At 44.7% G+C, this 19,157-nt stretch overlaps 1 long non-coding RNA gene and 2 other non-coding genes across 5 annotated transcripts in view; all 3 read left to right on the top strand.

Annotated features, from left to right (window-relative positions):
• LOC121032290 (uncharacterized) overlaps positions 1 to 19,157 on the top strand; it is an 88,202-nt gene that overhangs the window by 8,885 nt on the left and 60,160 nt on the right. For all 3 annotated transcript variants that reach the window (XR_005791185.1, XR_005791184.1, XR_005791183.1), the window contains 7 exons: positions 3,335 to 3,402; positions 4,388 to 4,459; positions 7,314 to 7,385; positions 10,248 to 10,348; positions 11,055 to 11,202; positions 11,995 to 12,072; positions 17,699 to 17,785. This is a non-coding gene — a long non-coding RNA (uncharacterized LOC121032290). The remainder of the gene's footprint in view (positions 1 to 3,334; positions 3,403 to 4,387; positions 4,460 to 7,313; positions 7,386 to 10,247; positions 10,349 to 11,054; positions 11,203 to 11,994; positions 12,073 to 17,698; positions 17,786 to 19,157) is intronic.
• On the top strand, positions 15,867 to 15,938 carry LOC121032502 (small nucleolar RNA SNORD113/SNORD114 family). The gene has a single exon (XR_005791325.1). It is a non-coding gene; the product is annotated as a small nucleolar RNA SNORD113/SNORD114 family (small nucleolar RNA).
• Positions 19,073 to 19,144, top strand: LOC121032499 (small nucleolar RNA SNORD113/SNORD114 family). Its single transcript, XR_005791322.1, has one exon. It is a non-coding gene; the product is annotated as a small nucleolar RNA SNORD113/SNORD114 family (small nucleolar RNA).

A 19,157-nucleotide genomic window follows, 5' to 3' on the forward strand; every position in this document is an offset into this window, starting at 1 on the left:
TCAGCCAGAGGCAGCCCCTGGCCTGTGAGCTCACAGTAGATGCAGCAGGCGGCGGAAACCGCATTTATTGCATTTTCTGCATTTCTTGCATCAAGAATTCGCGTTGTATGTGACTGCACCAGGGGCCCCAGGGTGAGGCAGGAGGGAACACTTTTCCCTGCCGCTGCATAGAAGGGCTAGCTTAGGCAGTGGTGGGGGGCCTCCGGGAGCCAGAAACCCAGTGGGGTCTGGGCATCCCACAGACTGTGGGAAACGGCCATCCACCCATGCACCCATTCTCCAAACCACCACAGCGTACCTACCTTCTCAGGCCCAGACCCGAGGGGGAGGCTGGCCACCAAGCAGTGCCGGTCAGCTTCCTGTCCTGGAAACTCAGCCTGGTGGGGGAGAGACACAGGGAGTAAGTCACCATGCATCAAGTGATCAAGGGGGGGATGATAACTGGAGGTTTCTTGGAGCCCTGCCTAGGGGCCGGGCTGTCTGCCTAGGACTCACCCCAGTGAAAACTCTGAGCGCCAGCCTCATAATCCCCATTCAGTTGATGAGGAAACTGAGGCAGGGACATGTGAAATGCCATACTCACCGTCTCTCAGCTGGTGTGAGGTCGGGCTAGGATGGAACCCCAGGCTGTCGGAAGCTCCCCACCACACCCTGCTGCCGAAGACTGTTCAGCAAGGCAGTGCTGAGTGCTGGGGGGGCGTGGGTGGGCAGGGGATAGATTGATTAGTTATAAGCACCTCCCAGCGGTGCTTGAGATCCCAGCTCCTCTGTGGCCCAATCCGTTTGAAGGGCAGATTCAAAATTAGGTGGGAGCACCTATGGGCAGAGGCTTATGAAAATGGCATTATTAACCTGATGCGGAGAGGGCCCTGCCCACCTCCAAGCAGATTGCAGATAGAGACGGAGGGGGCTGGGGCTTGTTTATGTGGACGGTGCGTTAGAGAGGATGGAGTTCATGGCGGGGGGGGGGGGGGAGGGTGGTGGTGGGGGGAGAGCACTTAGGGCTTCCTCCTGGGAAGGACTGGCTTTGGAGGGGATGAGGGTGTGATGGCTGAGAGCAGGGGGTGGGGGGGGGAGAAGGGGAGTCATCAGGGCAGCCCCTCACCTCAGGGAGCTGCTCTAAGCTGGAACCCACTCTCGGAGGGAGGGTCTCCAGCCCCTTTTCTGACAGGCACAGGGACTACGAGCCTCCCTGCTCCTCAGTTTCCCCAAACGTGAGATGGTGATGGAAACCAAATGTCACTGTGAGAAAAGCCCCTGTTCCCACAGCCTCCCTGCACCCCCCCCCACCGTTCCAGTCCTCAGACACCTGTCTGCTTCCGAGCAGTATTCAACAGGAGAGCTCTGGCTCCGGGGAGGGAGGGCCGAGGGAGGAGGGAGCGAAGGAGGGGGGAGAGCTGTGCCCCCGACTCAGAGAGGCGGTGAGCCAGGTCTGCATCGGGTAGGACTTGGGCCACTTAAGATTTGTGCCAACTCACGGTGCAGTGGAATCAGACAGTCTGAATTCTTGAGACACCAGCCAAGAGTCTGTGGCGCCCCCAAGTGCCACAAGGGGGCTGCCTGGGCCACATTTTTGAGCCCGGAAACTGAGGAGGGGGAGACAGTCAGTAGGGGCTGGTGCTTTTGCTTTTGTAGCCGCGCTTTTAAATGCGGGCGGGGAGAGGGGCCAGTCCCTGCCCCGGGACAGCTGGGAGGGGGTGACAGGCTCTGGCTCGGGGTGGCTGCAGGCTGCACCCCTCCCTCACTGAGGGCTGTGCTGCAATGCAGCAGGCTGCCTGAGGGTCCGGTGGGAGGAACTGTCCGCTGGGTGGCCGGCAGACTTTCCAAAATGGGGAATGAGGGGTGAGGGAGGGAGCGTTTCCAGGGGGGCGAGGTGTCCAGGAAGCCCCCCCCCCCCGCTCCCCCGCCCTGCACAGAGAGTCTGGCCGCTGTGGACCGGCCAGAACTGGGGGAGAGGTGGAGGGGCCTGTGCTGGTCCCTAGGGTCTGGGGAAATTGGTTGGACCTGGGGTCTAGTGTTTGTCGTTTTGCGGTGGGAGATATGACTGATGGAGAAGGGGGACGCCGAGAGAGCGGGGAGAAAGGGGTTCAGGACAGTGAAAGCAGCTTGGTACACAGTTTGAGGGCAAAAGCACTAACTCCTTTCCTTCCAAAAAACCAACTAGAAAATAAAGCCAGAAAAAAAAAAAAAAGGCATTTGAAAGCTAGAGAGCTGAATCCTTACCAGCCAAGCTGGGCTCAGGAAGGACTCCTCAGGTGGACTCCTCAGGACTCCTCGGCCCTGGAGGAGGGGGGTGCCGTCAGGTCCCTTTAGAGCCAGTTAAGAGGTTGACAGGACACCCCTGGGGGGCAGGAGGGTCTGAGGGGAACATGGGGAGTCTGCGGGAGGCAGGAGGGTCTGTGAGGGGCCTGGAGGGCCTGGGGGGAGCACGGGGGTGGGGTCTGAGGGAGGCAGGAGGGCCTGGGGGTGGCTGCTGGGCATCTTGTTCCTTAGCGTCCTTGCACCCTAGTCCTTTCTCCTTAATCCGCCCAACTCAGAACGGCTTGCTCCCACCAGCCCTGGCCCCTTTCTTGTACCCTTTCCACTTAAAAAAAAAAAATTTTTTTTAATGTTTATTTTTGAGAGAGACAGAGAGAGGAGGAGGCAGAGAGAGAGAGAGAGAGGGAGACGCAGAATCCAAAGCAGGCTCCAGGCTCTGAGCTGTCGGCACAGAGTCCGATGAGGGGCTCGAACCCACGAACCATGAGATCACGACCTGAGCCGAAGTCAGATGCTCAACTGACTGAGCTACCCAGGTGGCCCTACCCTTTCCACTTTGGAGGCATTTGTTCCTATGAATCAGCTCCCTAATACCCCCCAACGTTGAGGTTGGACCCTGGGCCCCTTTGCTTTTTTAAATGGCTTCCCTTTTCTTGCCCCTCCCCCCCTGCTCTGTATTTTTACCTGTTGGTCTTTAAAACCTTCTCTTCCGTAAACTTTGAAGCAACACAAAAGCAGAGGAAGGAATACCTATTTTTATTACAACGTACACAGTTTTCACATTGCTGCCACCCAGGTGCCAACAGCTGTCAGCCCCTCTTGTTTGGTCTGAGCCTTGTACTGTCCTCTTCCAACCCCCACCCCAGACTATTTTGAAGCAAACTCCAGACACCATATTGTTTCCTCCGAGCACATTTCAGTGCATATCTCTAAAAAAGAAGGACTCTTTTCTGTTTTAAAAACATAGCCACAATGCCACTTTCACAGTTAAAAAATTAACAGCCTTTCTTTAATGTCATCCAACATCTATTCAGCCTTCAAATATCCCCAGTTGACTCATAAATTTCTCTTGCAGTTGGCGCGTTCGAAGCAGTGTCCAAAATCTTTCCTGCATTTTCAGGGGGGGCGCTGGGCTTACAGAAGGTGAGTGCAGCCACAAACCCAGGGGTTTGACTGTGTAACCCTCACCTAAAGTGAATAACCCAACCTCAGTAAATCTCAGTTTTCTCACTGAAAATGGGGCAACTTCTGGGTCTCCCTAAGGGTCATTTAGAGGATTAGAGACCATGCACATGAAGCCCCCAGCCCTGTTTCTGATGGGTGACAGACACTCAGCAAATAGGAGGTGCTAGAATATTCTTTTTTTTCTTTTCCTGGAAACAATTTATTTATTTATTTATTTATCTATTTATTTATTTATTTTTGAGAGAGAGAGAGAGAGAGAGAGAGAGAGAGAGGCGCGCGCGCGCGTGCACACACACACACACACACACATACACACAGAGGGTGCAAGCAGGGGAGGGGCAGAGAGAGAGGGAGACACAGAAGCTGAAGCAGCCTCCAGGCTCTGACCTGTCAGCACATAGCCCGATTCTGGAAACATTTAAAGGGGAGTTGGGCCAGGGTAGGCAAAAGAGAGCTAGCTATCATCCACAAAGCAAAAGGGTCCCAGCAGTCCGGGCCCCCCGAGTGCCGTGGGTGAACCGCGTCCGAACAAGGGCAGTGCAGTCTGGGGACTGGGACCTCCGGCTGGCTCAGAATTCCACCCAACAGCAGACAGCAACCCTACCAGGGACCTACCAGGGACCCCACTGGCTGCCAGTCCACTAGGTGGCACTTTCTGCTGCGAGTCCAGGAGGGACCAGGACCCCGAACTGCTCTGGCCACCGCCCATCTCTGGATGTCCCGGGGGACTGCACACCAGTAAAACACTGAAGATTCAAAATATAAAAATAAAATGCACTTCTCTGTATGTCTTGCGAGATGTAGCGGTTTTTTCTCTTGTATAGATCCTGGCCCACTTGCAGGAACAGAGGGGATGAACATTTGCTCAGGCCAGGCATTGGTATGTCCACTCTGTCTTTAAATCGTCACCCCAGCTGTAGCAGATTTCCCCTTTATTTCACAGGTGAGAGGACTTTGAGAGGTTAGTGACTTGTCCAAATTCTGCTAGGAAGCAAGACCCAGGATTCCAATCCAGGTTTGTCTGATTCCTGTACATAATGGAGAGGTGGAAGGAGGGTTGGGGGGGTCTGATGGATGGAGGCCTGCCTCCGTGAGGCATCAGCAGGTGGAGAGGTGGTGTGGAGGCTGATGCCTGCTGGCGAGATGGGTGAACAAATTCATGTACAGAGGGTGGAAAGATGGATGAGGAAGAGAGAGTAGTCAGTTTCTCACCAAGATCAAAGGCTTTCTTGGCCTCTGAAGAGATGTTTCCTCTGAGCGGAGCTTGCTGGTGAAGCTCCTGCCTTTTGTTCTGCCTCTGAGTGTACTGACTGGCTCAGGTGGCTCTGGGACAACAGGTCTCCTGCCAGCTCACAGACACCAGGCCCTGGCTGTGGTGCTGGAGCTTCTCAGCAGCGACTCTCAGTCTCAGCGGTTTTCACACTATGATGAGAAACAGCAGGCAGCCTTCTTCTGCTGGCTCGGGATGACTAAGCCCTGAGCCCAACCACATGCCCAGTCCTTTGGTAGCCACTTGGCATAATTTTACCTCCCCTAAATCATCACAGTGACCCTCCATGATAACAAGTACCATCCTCAATTAAGATACAAGAAAATTGAGGTTTAGGAATGATAAGTGACTTGCCCCAAATCGCATAGGGAACCAGGATTTGGACCTTAGTCTGCTTTTTCCTTCTAAACTCCTACCCTCTTCCCATTTCTTTTTCTCTAAGACTGTGCCTGAAAAAAAATTTCACTCCTTGGGGTTAACCCTTGTTCACCTCACCCTCCTGGTCTATCAGGGAGCTGGACCTCTTATCCCCCAGACTCTAAATTTATTTCTCAAGTAACACCTTCTCTAGTTTGTCCTACTTGTGACTATCACACATATAAAGGTCAAACACACCACTGACCTCTTGCAGTACAATTCAGTCAAATTTCCAGTAGTTCCTATTAGGACTGAATGCTAAGGGAAGCGGGTGTAAAAATGACTCTAGAGCCTGGAGGTATACAAGGAATCAGCCTAGAGGGAATCAGACAGAGGGCTGAAAGACAGATCAGCAAGCCTCCCTGAAGGCCTGGCTCAAATTCAGCCAGATATGTTTTGATAATTTGCTTATGGGCTAAGTCCTGTTACACATATCCCAGATGCTCAGGCTTAATTCACGGGTCTGACATTGACTAGTTTAGTGAGTATTTAACCTCTGTGCCTCAGTTTCCTCACTTGTAATATGGGGATACCAACAGTACCTTATTAATGGGTATTTGAAAATTAAATGATTTAAACATTTAAAGTGCTTAAAACAATGTTTCCCATATGGTTAGTGTTCAATAAATATTTCATGATCGTTAAAATTACAATTGTCGTAACTGTTTTTATTGAGATGTTCAATATCTCTGGCTGCTAAGATCATTTTATGCGTTCTGCAGATAGCTGGGGCATATAGCTCAGAGAGGCATGTGAGTTTGCCTTTGGAGAGGGAGTCGGTGAAATAGAAACACATGTATTAATTTAAGACTAGAAGACTTTATCTCCAGTTAGGGGAATGAGAAATATATACACCAAATGGATATGATCCATCTAATGAAATGTTAAGCCTCGGAATAGGTGAAAGTCCCCTGGAGGAATTTCCTTGGAGGTATTGAGAATTACAGAGAGATTGAATGGGAGCTGAAAAGAAGCTGAGGAGGAGGGCAAGATGAGCAATCAAGTTGTCTTGGTTCAACTTCATGGCTTCTAGAAGCAGTGGGCAAGTCCCCTAAGCTCTTATATATGTTCTTCTCAAATTTATTTCTCTATCTGTTTTTTTCTTCTTTTTTTTTGGTCGGGGGGAGGAGAAAATAATCACTTTAGAAATGTTTCTTTATTTGCTCTTTTGAGAGTGGCCAGCTGGAACAAAGAATTGTTCCGTTGAGTCTTACCTCATGGAGGCCATGAGGACTGGGAGACCTCCTCCCCTTTCTGGGTAGAACGTTTGCCACTTAAGCCTAGGCAGTGGACAGCTGCATGCGGGGGTGTTCCTGGGGGAAGGGTACCTCTGGATGCCCTACTGGCTAAGTGACAGGGTAGGGGGTTAGCATCTGTGCTTACTTGCTGGCTACGATGGGGGCATGATGTGATTTTAGCATGACCTGACGCAGTGTCTGTGCAAGTCCTGTGGGAACTGTCACCAGTGCACCTTCTCTAAGAAGGACGGTGTATTTATTCACCCAGGGCTATTAGTGTACCCTGGAGATGCCCTGTGCTCCTGAGACTGTCTGTGTGGGAGGTCAGACGAACCCCTCTACTCACCCACACACGTATTCACACACTCACCTTGTATGCTGACAGTGGGGTATCAGAGGGCAAGAACTACAAAAATGAGGCAGTGGGGAGAAGTAGGGAAGATAAGACTCTGGGGCTCAGCATCTTCCTTGCCGTGTGACCACTTGTAAGCCACTTAACCATTCTGAGGCTCAGTTCCCTCGTGTGTAAGATGGAACTAATAATGTTTGCGCAGATGTCACCTTCTCGGTGGGGTTTGTGTCCTTGTTGCTTGCTGTCCCTTTCCTGCTTTATTTTTCTTCATCGTTCTTACCACTGGCTCGTATACCACATATCGTACTTATTTATTTTTAATGTTGTCTGTTCTGTCTCTACCCAGGGGATAGTAGCTCTCAGATTTTGTCTGTTTGGTTCATTGCGGTATCCCAGGACCTAGAACCAGTGCCTGGCACGAAACGTGTGCACAGGACTTTTGGAGGGGGTGGGGGAGAAAAAAAGAGATGGTGTTGAACTGTACCCACCCCAGAAGACTGGCGATGCATGCAAAGCAGGCAGCATGGTGCCTGGTGCAGAGTAGGCATTCAATCAATATTGGCTAATTATGATTATTATGTGTAATTCACAGGACTGCTGTGAGGATCAAACAAGATAATGTATGCTAAGGCATGCTGTGAACACTACGTGCTGGGTACAGGAGGTACAACATTAACGATCCTCTGCTCCTTGGAGGGAACTTGCACTTAAACTTTATGCCTTTCGCTTCCATACCACCTGGGAGGGAGGGCAGACTGGTGGGTCGTTGCCACCTGAGACTCAGAGAGGGGAAAGGCCTTGGCCGAGGCCGCGCAGTGTGATGAAGGCAAAGGCAGGAGCCTAGGTTCCCAGCCTAGCGCTCTTCCCATGCATGACTCTCTCAGAAGAGTCCCCAAGTGGATACATGTATGTGTGTATTACCTGATACACACGTATCCGTAACATATGTACGGTTTTAAACTTAATTGATTTTTAACTTTTTGTGTCTCAAGAGTGGCACCGTGGTCAGCGTGCTCGGCACCTACCAGGCCTGTCTGGGAGGGTAGGCAGGAAAATGGCTATATTGTCAGTAAGGGTCAGAGCAGAAGCCTTTGGAGTTTCTGGGAAACAATTTGAACGTCAAGGATCTCCTGGCAGAGACCCCCACCGAGGGCAGCCCCATTTCATGCAATGAATTTTAGTTTTCGAAAGCGCATCCCTTAGGTGGATTTCTATTTTCCGGGGCACTTGTTTAAGCTTTGATGCCGTGTCCAAAAAAGAACAGATCCCAACAATTTCCTGCCCGAGGCCCATCCTTCCCGAAACCCTCGGCTTGGCCTGAGTGTTGAGATAATTCGTTTCTCTAATCAGATTTGGGCGGGGGGGCTGCTTGGCCAGTGGGGTGGGTCGGTGGGTCGGGGAGGGGGGTGTGCAGGGTGGGAGCTGCTTGAGGAACTGTCGGTAGCTCTCTGCACCCTCACGCTGGACCCACGAGGGTGCCGCTGTCCTCAGTCTACAAATCGCCCAAGTCGGGGCACAAGACAGAGAGGCCAGGTCACGTCTCTGCAGTTACACAGCTCATGAGTGCCTGCTGGGGTGGAACCTGGTCTGTCTGTCTGTCTAGCACCACAGCTCGGGCGCTGCTACAGAGGGAACAAAGATTTGGGTGAGGGGCTCAGAGACAGGGTGGGGGTGGGGGAGTTTACTTGGTTGCCTTTGGTGTGAAAAATAATAGCTACTTCTGCTCAGGGACCAGGGCTGGGACTATCTCACAGATGGGGAAACAGGCATAGGAAGGTCAGTTAACTCGTCTGATGTTGCCCAGCTCGTCCGGGGTTGAGGCTGGATTTGGAGGCGGGTAGCGTGATGTGGGCACGTATGCTCTCACCATTGGTGATGGTGCCTTATGACGGTGAGCACGTAGTCATGCAAAGCAGAGATGGCAGACAGCGTTCCAGGATCTGGGTTTGAGTCCTTTTACCATCCCCTGGCTGGTGTGCTCTTCAGGCAGTCGTATGTATTAATTGTCCCCCTTGACGGAGGCCTGCAGAGGCCCTGCCAGCCGCTGCCCCATGGAAAATATTTGTAAAGAATACATATATGTGATAAAATTTTATATACATGAAAGGGGGAGGGGAGGGCACTCAGGAGGCTTGGGAGTGACCATTGAAGGCAGAGGGCAGCAAGGGGCTAAGAGTGGGGGCATTGGAGGTGGGGGTCATGTGGTTGTTTATGGGTTTCAAGAATCAGTGAAATGAGAGGGGGACGAACCGCCCTGGGGCAATGGCCAGAAGCAACCCTGAACCAAGGATCGTGATTAATTCTCCACAACCGAGGGACATAAAAAGAGATTGGAGTGGTTTGTGGTTATTAATTTTATTATTAAAATAATAAAAGAATAAATAACATAATGAAGACCTTGAATACGGCAATTGTGAGAATGTATTCTGGACAAAAGATTATGATGAATCTAGGTCTGCTAACTTGACGTTAACAAACAAGAAACGTCTAGGCTAGTTTCTTCCTTTGAATGGGGTTTTGTGTTCCATAGAATGGGCGCACTGGGATTTTTCACCAGAGAGGAAAGATCTTTGTGGGGAGGGAAACTGTGGATGGTTGTAGGTGGGGCTTAATGGGTTTTACTGAATAGTTAAAAATGAATGAATGCATAAATAAAATTAAAGAGGTCCAAGCATGGGCCAATGACGAGGATGCGTTTTTAAACAAGGGTTATGAGTAGTAATCTGTTCTATCCAATGGTAGTTATTAAAAAACAAAACAAAACAAAACAGAGACAAAGCCCAGTAAATACAAAGGTGTTGGGATGGCGGTAGGAAGTGTATCAATAGTCCTATAGACCAGTCATTGGTCTTGAGCTAAATGGTGGATTCAAGTGTGTTCGTTGTATCGTTAAATATGAATTAGATGAGTAAATAAAAGAAATGACAGAATGAAAGAGGGCTGATAATGAACCACCAAAGATGATGTTTTATGAATTATGGATTCAGATGAATCCACTTAGGTATAATTGTGGACCACTTAAAACCATAAAACGAAAACAAAGCTCTTACCTCTGTGGATAAGAAGCATTGGTATATAAGTACTAACATAAGTATGGATCGCTGTTTTGGTTCTGCACTAGTGCTGACCTGATGTGTTTATTGTATTTTAAAAAATAACTAAAAACAGTAAAAGGGATAAGTAGGAAACAATGACGCGATTATACCTGGAATCAAAGATTGTTATTACTTCAACTCTGCATATCTGAGTCCATTAGGAAGAAGATCTGGGCTGGTTCCTTTGTGGGTAAGAGCATAGAGACAGATACTCGTAATGGGCGTCCTTCTTTTTTTTTTTGATTAGGTCTTGCATGTGTCTTATAAAATTGTTAAGTAAGAAGATGTGTACAATGAGACCTACGCTTAGGCCAATGGTGATCCTGTGTCATGAACCAAACTGTGATTTAGTCCCGTGCTGCTCACCTGATGACCATTAAAAAATACCTGGGTTGTTTCATCCTTTTTAATAACTGTCTTGTGTTCCACAGAACAGAGGCCCCAGAGTGGGTCTATTGACGCTCTGTTGATCGAGATCTTGGCTGTGACCTTTTCTGGCAAGTGAACCATGGATCAACCAACATGAGTGATGGTTCGTGTTCTTAAGCTGGGTGGTTGGCTGATGGATGTGTCTGTATTATTAAACGTGAATAGGCACAAATGAAATCCAAGATGGCCAAGCATAGACCAACGGGGAGACTGTCATGAACCAACGTGATGGATCTCATTTGGCGTAAATCATTGCTACCTGTAAAAAGAAACAGTTACATTCATGTACATTAATTGTAGACATGTGTATATGTGTACAGAACATGTATATCTCTTTATATAAATATAATTGTTGCCTTTTCTTATTAATCTTGGGTTGAGGGGTGAGTTCATGTGTGTTTATTGATTTATTAAAAATAAATGAATGCATGCCTAAATAAAATAGGCAAGGATTAAGAGTGGACTAACGAAGACAAGATTTGTGATTTATGATTACATAATCATACAGATTTGAAGGACATTAAAACAAAAAAATCTATGCTATTTTACCTAACTTAATAGCATTTTACTATTAATTCATACATTATGGTTTATATAGACACTTCCGCCTGGATAAATTTGGGGTGTTTACTTGGTGAAAGCAACGCTCATAGAGGCATAGATATTTGTAGTTTTCTATTCGTTGGGTAAGATTCATAAGTATTGTTTTGTGATTTTTTTTTTTAAAGGCTTAAATTAAAAAAGGCCAAGTGTAGATGAATGAGGATAATGTTTCATAAACTAAGGCTGATTATTTTAATTCTATACAGGTGAAAGCCGTTGAAAATGATCCAGGGTGTTCCTTTTTTAAACGGTTGCTTTCTCTTGCACGAAATGGGCATGCCATAGTTCATTTAACCATGCAATATTTCTGAGAATTTTGAATCTTATTTGGATGGCTAAGGTACATTAAGAAATGTAAGTAACAGTTGATGTTCTTAAATCTTTGGCTGGAAAGTTTTTGAGGGTGTTCATAAATAAGTAAGTGAATGAATGAAATGAACAGATGAAGGAATAAAACCCGAGATGGCAAACATGGGCCTATGACAATAATCCCTCGTTATCCCAGAATTAAGATTATTCAGATTCTGTGCAGTCGGTGCTTCAGTTCAAAGTCCAGACCATCATGATTCACTTCTGGTTTGGATGTGACTCTCCTCATGCAGAAACTTCTAGAGATGGGATCTCTGTCCTCATGGGGTAAACAGGTTGTGTTGGAAACACCTCCATCCCTGTTGGAAAGGAGGAGAATAGGAGACAGAGAAGTGTGGAACCCTACCGGGGAAATGATGTGAGGTCTCCCTACCTGTGGCTGTCACTGTATAGGAAAAAAAGAATAAAGGCAGATGTTGGTAATAGCCATCTTTTTTTTTTTTTTTTGTCCTTTTTTTGTCCATCAAATTTGGAATTAGTGGGGTTTTTTGTTTATTTATTTATTTTTGGTCATGGTCATCATTCTTATTTTAGGTGATCAATTCTATGGTATTCACCAGAATAACAATTGAGAACCATTAATTGGTCAAGTCAATTAAAAATCGAGTGCTGTTTTTGGGTCAATGATGAGAAGGAGGGCCAAGCATGGACCAATATTGAGAATGTGGTACAAACCATGGATTATAGCTAATCTGGGATTTCACAATTAACATTGATTTACAAAGTTTTAAATCTAATACCTTTCATTTTTTTTAATACTTGGTTTCTGTTCTACAGAAAGAATGCACTAGAGCTGATTAGTCATCTGTAATGATAACCAGCTTGCCTCTGTGGGTAAGGAGCCTGGAGGCTGATGTAAGTGACAGCTCTTGCTCTTGGTTGGAATGGTTTGCTCATGGATGTTGACTGTATTACTTAAAAGAAACAGATAGTTTCATATGTTGGTAATACAGGAGGCCATGCATGAACCAATGATAAGTGTGCTATGAACCAAAGATCATGGGGAATCCAATTCGATACGACTTAATTCCATTAAAAATATGCTAAAGCCTTTGCTTGTGTTATTGGTATTTTAATGTTTCAGTATTAAATATTGTACTACTGTTGATTTAAACATTCCCCTATTGATATAAAAACTCCATGCCGTTAACTGGTTGAGAGGATGGCCCGTGGAGAGATGGACGAATATTATCAGTTTTCTATTCTGAACGATGGTGGATTCATAATAGTTCATTGTGTTATCTTTGAAATACAAATGAATTAAAGAGGTATGAACAGGCCAGTAATGAATGTGGGATTGGTATGTAGAAAGCATGTTGATAGACTCATCTGCTGTTGACCTTTATAGAGAGATATATAGCATATTATTTCTGTGGGAAATTAGCCTATGGACATGTGCCATCCAATAGAGTGGCCACTAGCCACAGGTGGCTACCAAGCACCTAGAATGTGGATAGTCTGAATTGAGATATTGATCTATTTTGAAAATACATACCAAATTTAGAAGATGCACTCCAAAAAATGTAAAACATGTCATTAAAATGTGTTTATATAGATTACACGTTTTAGTTTTAAATTTTTAAATATTTTCTTGTTTTTGAGAGAGAGAACATGAACAGAGGAGGGGCAGAGAGAGAGAGGGAGACACAGAATCCGAAGCAGGCTCCAGGCTCTGAGCCGTCAGCACAGAGCCTGATGCGGGGCTCAAACTCACAAACTGTGAGATCATGACCTGAGTTGGAAGTCAGATACCCAACCAACTGAGCCACCCAGGCACCCATATAGATTACATGTTGAAATGATAGCATTTTAAGTTTAAATAAATTTGGGTTAAACATACAATTATAACTGATTTCATCTGTTTCTTTTTACTTTTAAAAATGTAAAAGATGTAGATTCTACTAGTTTATTTTAATTTTTGTATTTGAGAGAGAGAGAGAGAGAGAGAGACAGACAGAGAGAGAGACAGAGAGAGATGGGGAAGGGCAGAGAGAGGGAGAGACAGAATCCCAAGTACGCTCTGTGCCTTTAGTGCACAGCCTGATGCGGTGCTCCAACTCATGAACTGTGAGATTGTGACCTGAGCCAAGATAAGGAGTTGGTCGCTTAACCGACTGAGCCACCCAGGCACCCCTAAAATATAGATTCTAGAAAACTGAAAAGTTTATGGGTGGCTTGCCTTCTGTTTTATTGGCCGGCACTACTATGCAACAATGATAGCAATAGTCAAGGATCTTTTCCTTTATGTTTTTCTGACCCACGGATATTGATTTATCATTGGTCAATTGATGGATCAGTGGAAAGTAAATAGACAAATGGGAAAAACAGGGAAAAGCACACACTTACTATTAATGTATTGAAGTGAGCATTATTTTAACATTTTTTATGATGCACCGGAACCGTAAAAACAATGTGCGTCGGTTAATCCCCGTGGTTAATGAACATATGAATAGATGTGTGTACTAATCAGTGCTGTTGTATTGGGTTGTTGGTGTCCTGCTGTGTTTCGTTTTTGTTTTTAAGGAAAATGACCTGCAAGGAACAAGTAGCTGAGTAACTAACTAGATAGAAGAGACTGAAACATGGTAAGTGCTGAGTGAGCACAGCATTGTGAGCAAAGGTGTTGGTTAATGCAGATGGGCACCAATGGAATCCACTGCGATAAATGCCTGGTCTCAGTTTTGTGGGAAATGAGCCTGTCATCAGAGGTTAGAGAGATTGCAGGGTCTTAATCTTAGACTTTTGAGGCTTGTGGGTATTGATTATGTTATTATTGTGTAAGTGGGTCAATGAGTAAATCATTTAAATAAATGTATAAATGAATGAAAAGAGAGGCCAAGTATGGACCGATGATGAGTGTGTAACACGGACCAAGAATTATTATTAATATGTTTTTGAAATACTGAAGTCCATTAAGAAAAGAAAGCACTGATGTCTGTTTGTTAAAAAGGGATGTGAGAAATGAAGAAGAAATAAAGAAGAGAAATACATAAGACAACTGCAGAAGACCAATGTTGAAATTATGTCACATGATAAGAATTATGATTAATCCAATTTATTTACTGAGTGCCTTAAATGACAACAAAGGTCTGGTTGGTTGCCTCTGTAGGTAATGAACAAGTGGACAGATACTAGTTTTATTGAGAGTTTTTGACCAGTTTCTTTAGATTCCAAGCTAGGGATTGTAAGGGAATGAATGAGTATGTTTGTGACACGTTCGGTTAATTAAAAGGGGACAAATCATAGACCGGTGATGGACATAACTCATAAAGCGAGGGTTAGGATAAATACAGTCTTTGTTACCAGTGTCCATATAAAAAACAAAAAGTCTAGGCTCCAACCTATTTATTTCAGGTTGACAGATAGATTCATGTCATATTATTTCACTTTGGGCTGCAGGTAGATTTACTCTTGTTAATTATCTTCTCAAAGATAGATAAATCATGAGTTAATCCATAACTACTCAAATTAAATAATAAATAAGCAAATAGACAAATACGTAAAGAGGCTTAAGAATGAGCCCTTGTGAAATGTGCCATGAAACACAATTTCATATTAATCTAACTTTGAACACCAAGGTCCTTTTTTTGTTTGTTTATTATTTTTTTAAATTTTTTTTTTCAACGTTTATTTATTTTTGGGACAGAGAGAGACAGAGCATGAACAGGGGAGGGGCAGAGAGAGGGAGACACAGAATCGGAAACAGGCTCCAGGCTCTGAGCCGTCAGCCCAGAGCCCGACGCGGGGCTCGAACTCACGGACCGCGAGATCGTGACCTGGCTGAAGTCGGATGCTTAACCGACTGCGCCACCCAGGCGCCCCTTGTTTATTATTTTTTAACTTAAATTTTCGTTTGTTACCGTTGATGGGTATTAAGCAAGGTCCTTTTTAAAAAAAGGTGAAAGGAGGCATTTAATTCACTTTACATTTCTGTAATATTTCATTTTATATTCTGCCATTCCTGATTTACACATTCCACCATTGATCAAGATTTGAGTTTCTTTTCTTTTTTTTTTAAAGTTTATTTATTTTGAGAGAGAGAGAGCACACAGGCGTGTGTGTGTGAGCGGGGGAGGGGCAGAGAGAGAGAGAGAGAGAGAGAGAGAGAGAGAGAGGAGAGAGAGAACCCCAAGCAGGCTCTGCACTGTCAGTGTAGAGGCCGATGCTGGGCTCTATCTCACGACTGACTGTGAGATCATGACCTGAGCTGAACTCAAGAGTTGGACGCTCAGCCGAGTGATCCACCCAGGTGCTCCAGAGATTTGGGTTTCTAACATGTTGACAGAGATACACAAGGAAAGATGGAAAATTACTGGTAAAGTAAAATGAGATGTTCCTGGGTTTTCTTTGTTATGTATTTTAAGATTTGAACAAATTAAAGAAAAAGAGGGCCACGCAGGGTTATGATGAATGTGGGTATGCAGAAAGAATGATCTATATGTGCGACAGTAAGTCCACTGTAGAAAGAGATCTGGGGGATTAGCTCTGGGGGAAATTAGACAAAAGACAGACATTAGTAATATTCTTACATCTTATTCTTGCTTTGTTGTGATTTATGAATATGAACAAGTGATTTTTAGTCAATGAATGAATGAATGGATGGATAAATAAACAAATGTATAAATGAGTAAATGAAAAAGTCCCAAGCCTAGACCAATGATGAGTACCCTGGGGTGTCTGAACCAAGGATTTTGATTAAACCCTATAACTCTGAGGTCTATCATAAAAACAAACCTAATTTCTTTCCTTGGTGGGACATGAACTGGGGCAGAAATCAGGACTATAGGTGTCTTGCTTGTGGCTTTGTACACCTTGGGTAAGGGTCTTTTTATTAGTGACTCATTGTTTCAGTACGTAAAGAAATGTATCTATGAACAAAGATAACGAGGGCTAGGTCTTTACCAATTATGAGAGTATCTAATGAGAAATAAATTATTATTAAAACATATCTGAGGAGCTGAGTTCCAGTAGGTTAAGAGTCTAAGACTTTTTTTTTTTAATTTTTTTTTTTTAATTTTTTTTCCAACATTTATTTATTTTTGGGACAGAGAGAGACAGAGCATGAACGGGGGAGGGGCAGAGAGAGAGGGAGACACAGAATCGGAAACAGGCTCCAGGCTCCGAGCCATCAGCCCGGAGCCCGACGCGGGGCTCGAACTCACGGACCGCGAGATCGTGACCTGGCTGAAGTCGGACGCTTAACCGACTGCGCCACCCAGGCACCCCTCTAAGACTTTTTTTTACCACGTTTCGTCAGGAATATATAGGCAGGTATCAGTATTGCTTCTGGGTTGGTGGTTGTTAATTTTATTACAAATTTTATTAAGAAAAGGGGGGTTGGAAAGGGAAACGTAATAAATGATTGATTACAGATGTACTTAAAGAAGATCGAGCATGGGCCAATGAGAGATAGGGTTAGATGAGTTATTCTCAATCAGTATCATTTTTGAAAACGACCCATTTAATTGTTTTTCTGCGGGTATAGAGTTTATGGGAAGATGTTAGTATTATTTAGGTATGTCCAGGGATGTAGTTTCACAGAGTATCGAGGATACTATTATAAGTGAGCCAAGGACGAGATAATTTAAAAGAGGGCAAACATGTATCAGTGAGGATAATACGTTATTACAAGAAGATAATTATTACCTTTGTTCTACCCTTCAGTATCCATATAAGTAAAAGGGGTTCCTTTGAGGCTCTGCTCACTTTGGGTAAAGGGTGTAGAGATGATTACTTTTCATATTTAGACCGTTTTGCATTTTTTTGAAAAAAAAAAGAGAACAAATTTTTACATGAGTAAATAAATAAAAAAACAGAGTAAATTTATAAAGTAAGGCCAGGCACGGATTAATGATGAAAATATGTCAAGAAATGAAGATATAAATTTATAAAATTCTTATCAAGGAAGAACCATAAAAAAAGACAGTTTAGACTAGGACCTATGTGGTTGGGGTTTAACAGACAGAATATGGAACAGGTATAGTTCTGAATGTGGAACAGGTGTCGTTCTGAATTCTTCCACTAGGTTGTCGGTTTAGCAGTTGTCATTGTATTACATGCATTATAATTAAAGAGGTCAGTAAGGGGTGCCTGGGGGGCTCAGTCGGTTAAGCATCTGACTTAGGCTCAGGTCATGATCTCACAGTTCGTGGGTTTGAGCCCCATGTTGGGCTCTGTGTTGACAGCTCAGAGCCTGGAGCTGCTTTGGATTCTGTCTCTCTCTCTCTCCCTCCCTCTCTCTCTCTCTCTCTCTGTGCTCCTCCCCTGTTCACACTTATGTGTATGTCTCTCTCTCTCAAAAAATAAACATTAAAAACTTAAAGAAGTCAGGAAGTAAGAAGGCCATTTGTGAGCTAATAATCAGAATATGGTAAAAAAAGGATTTATGAGAAATCTACTACAGTAGGACTAAGGTGTCTTGAAAAAAATCTAAATCCATATTGCTTCTTCCATTTCCTAAAATCTGCTTGTTACTCTGCAGAGTCAGCATACCCAGTCTGATTTATCCATTATCCCGTGAAGAAGATCTTGGCTGTCACTTTTATGGATAAGGAGCAAAGTGACTCATGTAAGTGACAGAGTTTGTGTTCTTGGTTTGGAGGGAATTCCTATGGTCCATGGGATTGTTTCAAAGGAGCAATGGCCTGTGGACACATAAATGCAATCAAAGCACACCACACGTGGAACACGACTGGGAATGTGTATGAACCATGAATTAAGAGTAGCCCACTTCAGGGGCAACTGGGTGGCTCAGTCGGTTGAGCGTCCGACTTCGGCTCAGGTCATGATCTCACGGTTTGTGAGTTTGGGCCCTGCATCGGGCTCTGTGCTGACGGCTCAGAGCCTGGAGCCTGCTTCCGATTCTGTGTCTCCTGTCTCTCTGCCCCTCCCCCACACGTGCTCTCTCTCTCTCTCTGCCTCTCAAAATAAAGAAAACTAATGAAAGAAATGTAAAAAAAAAAAAAGATAAGCCCACTTCAGATGGAACTGGAGAGTGTTATGCTAAGTGAAATAAGTCATACAGAGAAAGACAGATACCATATGTTTTCACTCTTATGTGGATCCTGAGAATCTTAAGACCATGGGGGAGGGGAAGGAAAAAAAAAGGTTAGAGAGGGAGGGAGCCAAAACATAAGAGACTCTCAAAAACTGAGAATAAACTGAGGGTTGATGGGGGTGGGAGGGAGGGGAGGGCGGGTGATGGGTATGGAGGAGGGCACCTGTTGGGAAGAGCACTGGGTGATGTACGGAAAACAATATGACAGTAAATTTCATGTTAAAGAAAAAAAAAGATTAGCCCACTTCAGTATAATTGAGATCCACTGAAAACAAAGTTTGAGGGTTTTGCGTTGACTTTCACAGCTGCTTTAATATTCTGTTTTATTTTTGCACCCCGTTTTAAGAACATTCTCTATTGATACCTATCTAGGTTGTTACGTCTTTGAGGAAGGAGCACCTGGGAAGCTAGAGAGTATTGTCCGCATTCTAGTTCTGGAGTCAAATGGTAGGTTCAGGGCACTAGTTTCAAAATACAAAGAGCGTAAGCGAAAGATGAGCAAGCAGAGAGCAGTGAAGTGCGTGGGATGGATGGCAGGTTCATTGATTAATCCATATGTGCAGCACTGAGGTCCAATTAAAAAGAGATCTTGTTTAGTAGCTCTGTGGGAAATAAGCTCGTACACAGCTCTCTGCAATATTCAAAGATCTTGTCCCTGGGTTTCCGTGATTCATAGGAAGTAATTTTTTTTTTTTTTTTTGAACCAGTGAGGCCATGAAGGAAATAATCAGTAAGTAATGCATAAACAGTCAATACACAGTATATACATAAATAACTGAAGAAAAAGAATGTTAAGCTTGGATCAATGATGAGTAGTTCTGGGGTATATGAATCAAGAATTTTGATTAAACCCTAAACTCTGAGGTCCATAGAACACTGTGTA

This window comes from Herpailurus yagouaroundi, unplaced genomic scaffold, assembly GCF_014898765.1.
Source record: "Herpailurus yagouaroundi ecotype Mexico unplaced genomic scaffold, PumYag 141, whole genome shotgun sequence".
In the NCBI taxonomy this organism is placed as follows: Eukaryota; Metazoa; Chordata; class Mammalia; order Carnivora; family Felidae; genus Herpailurus; species Herpailurus yagouaroundi.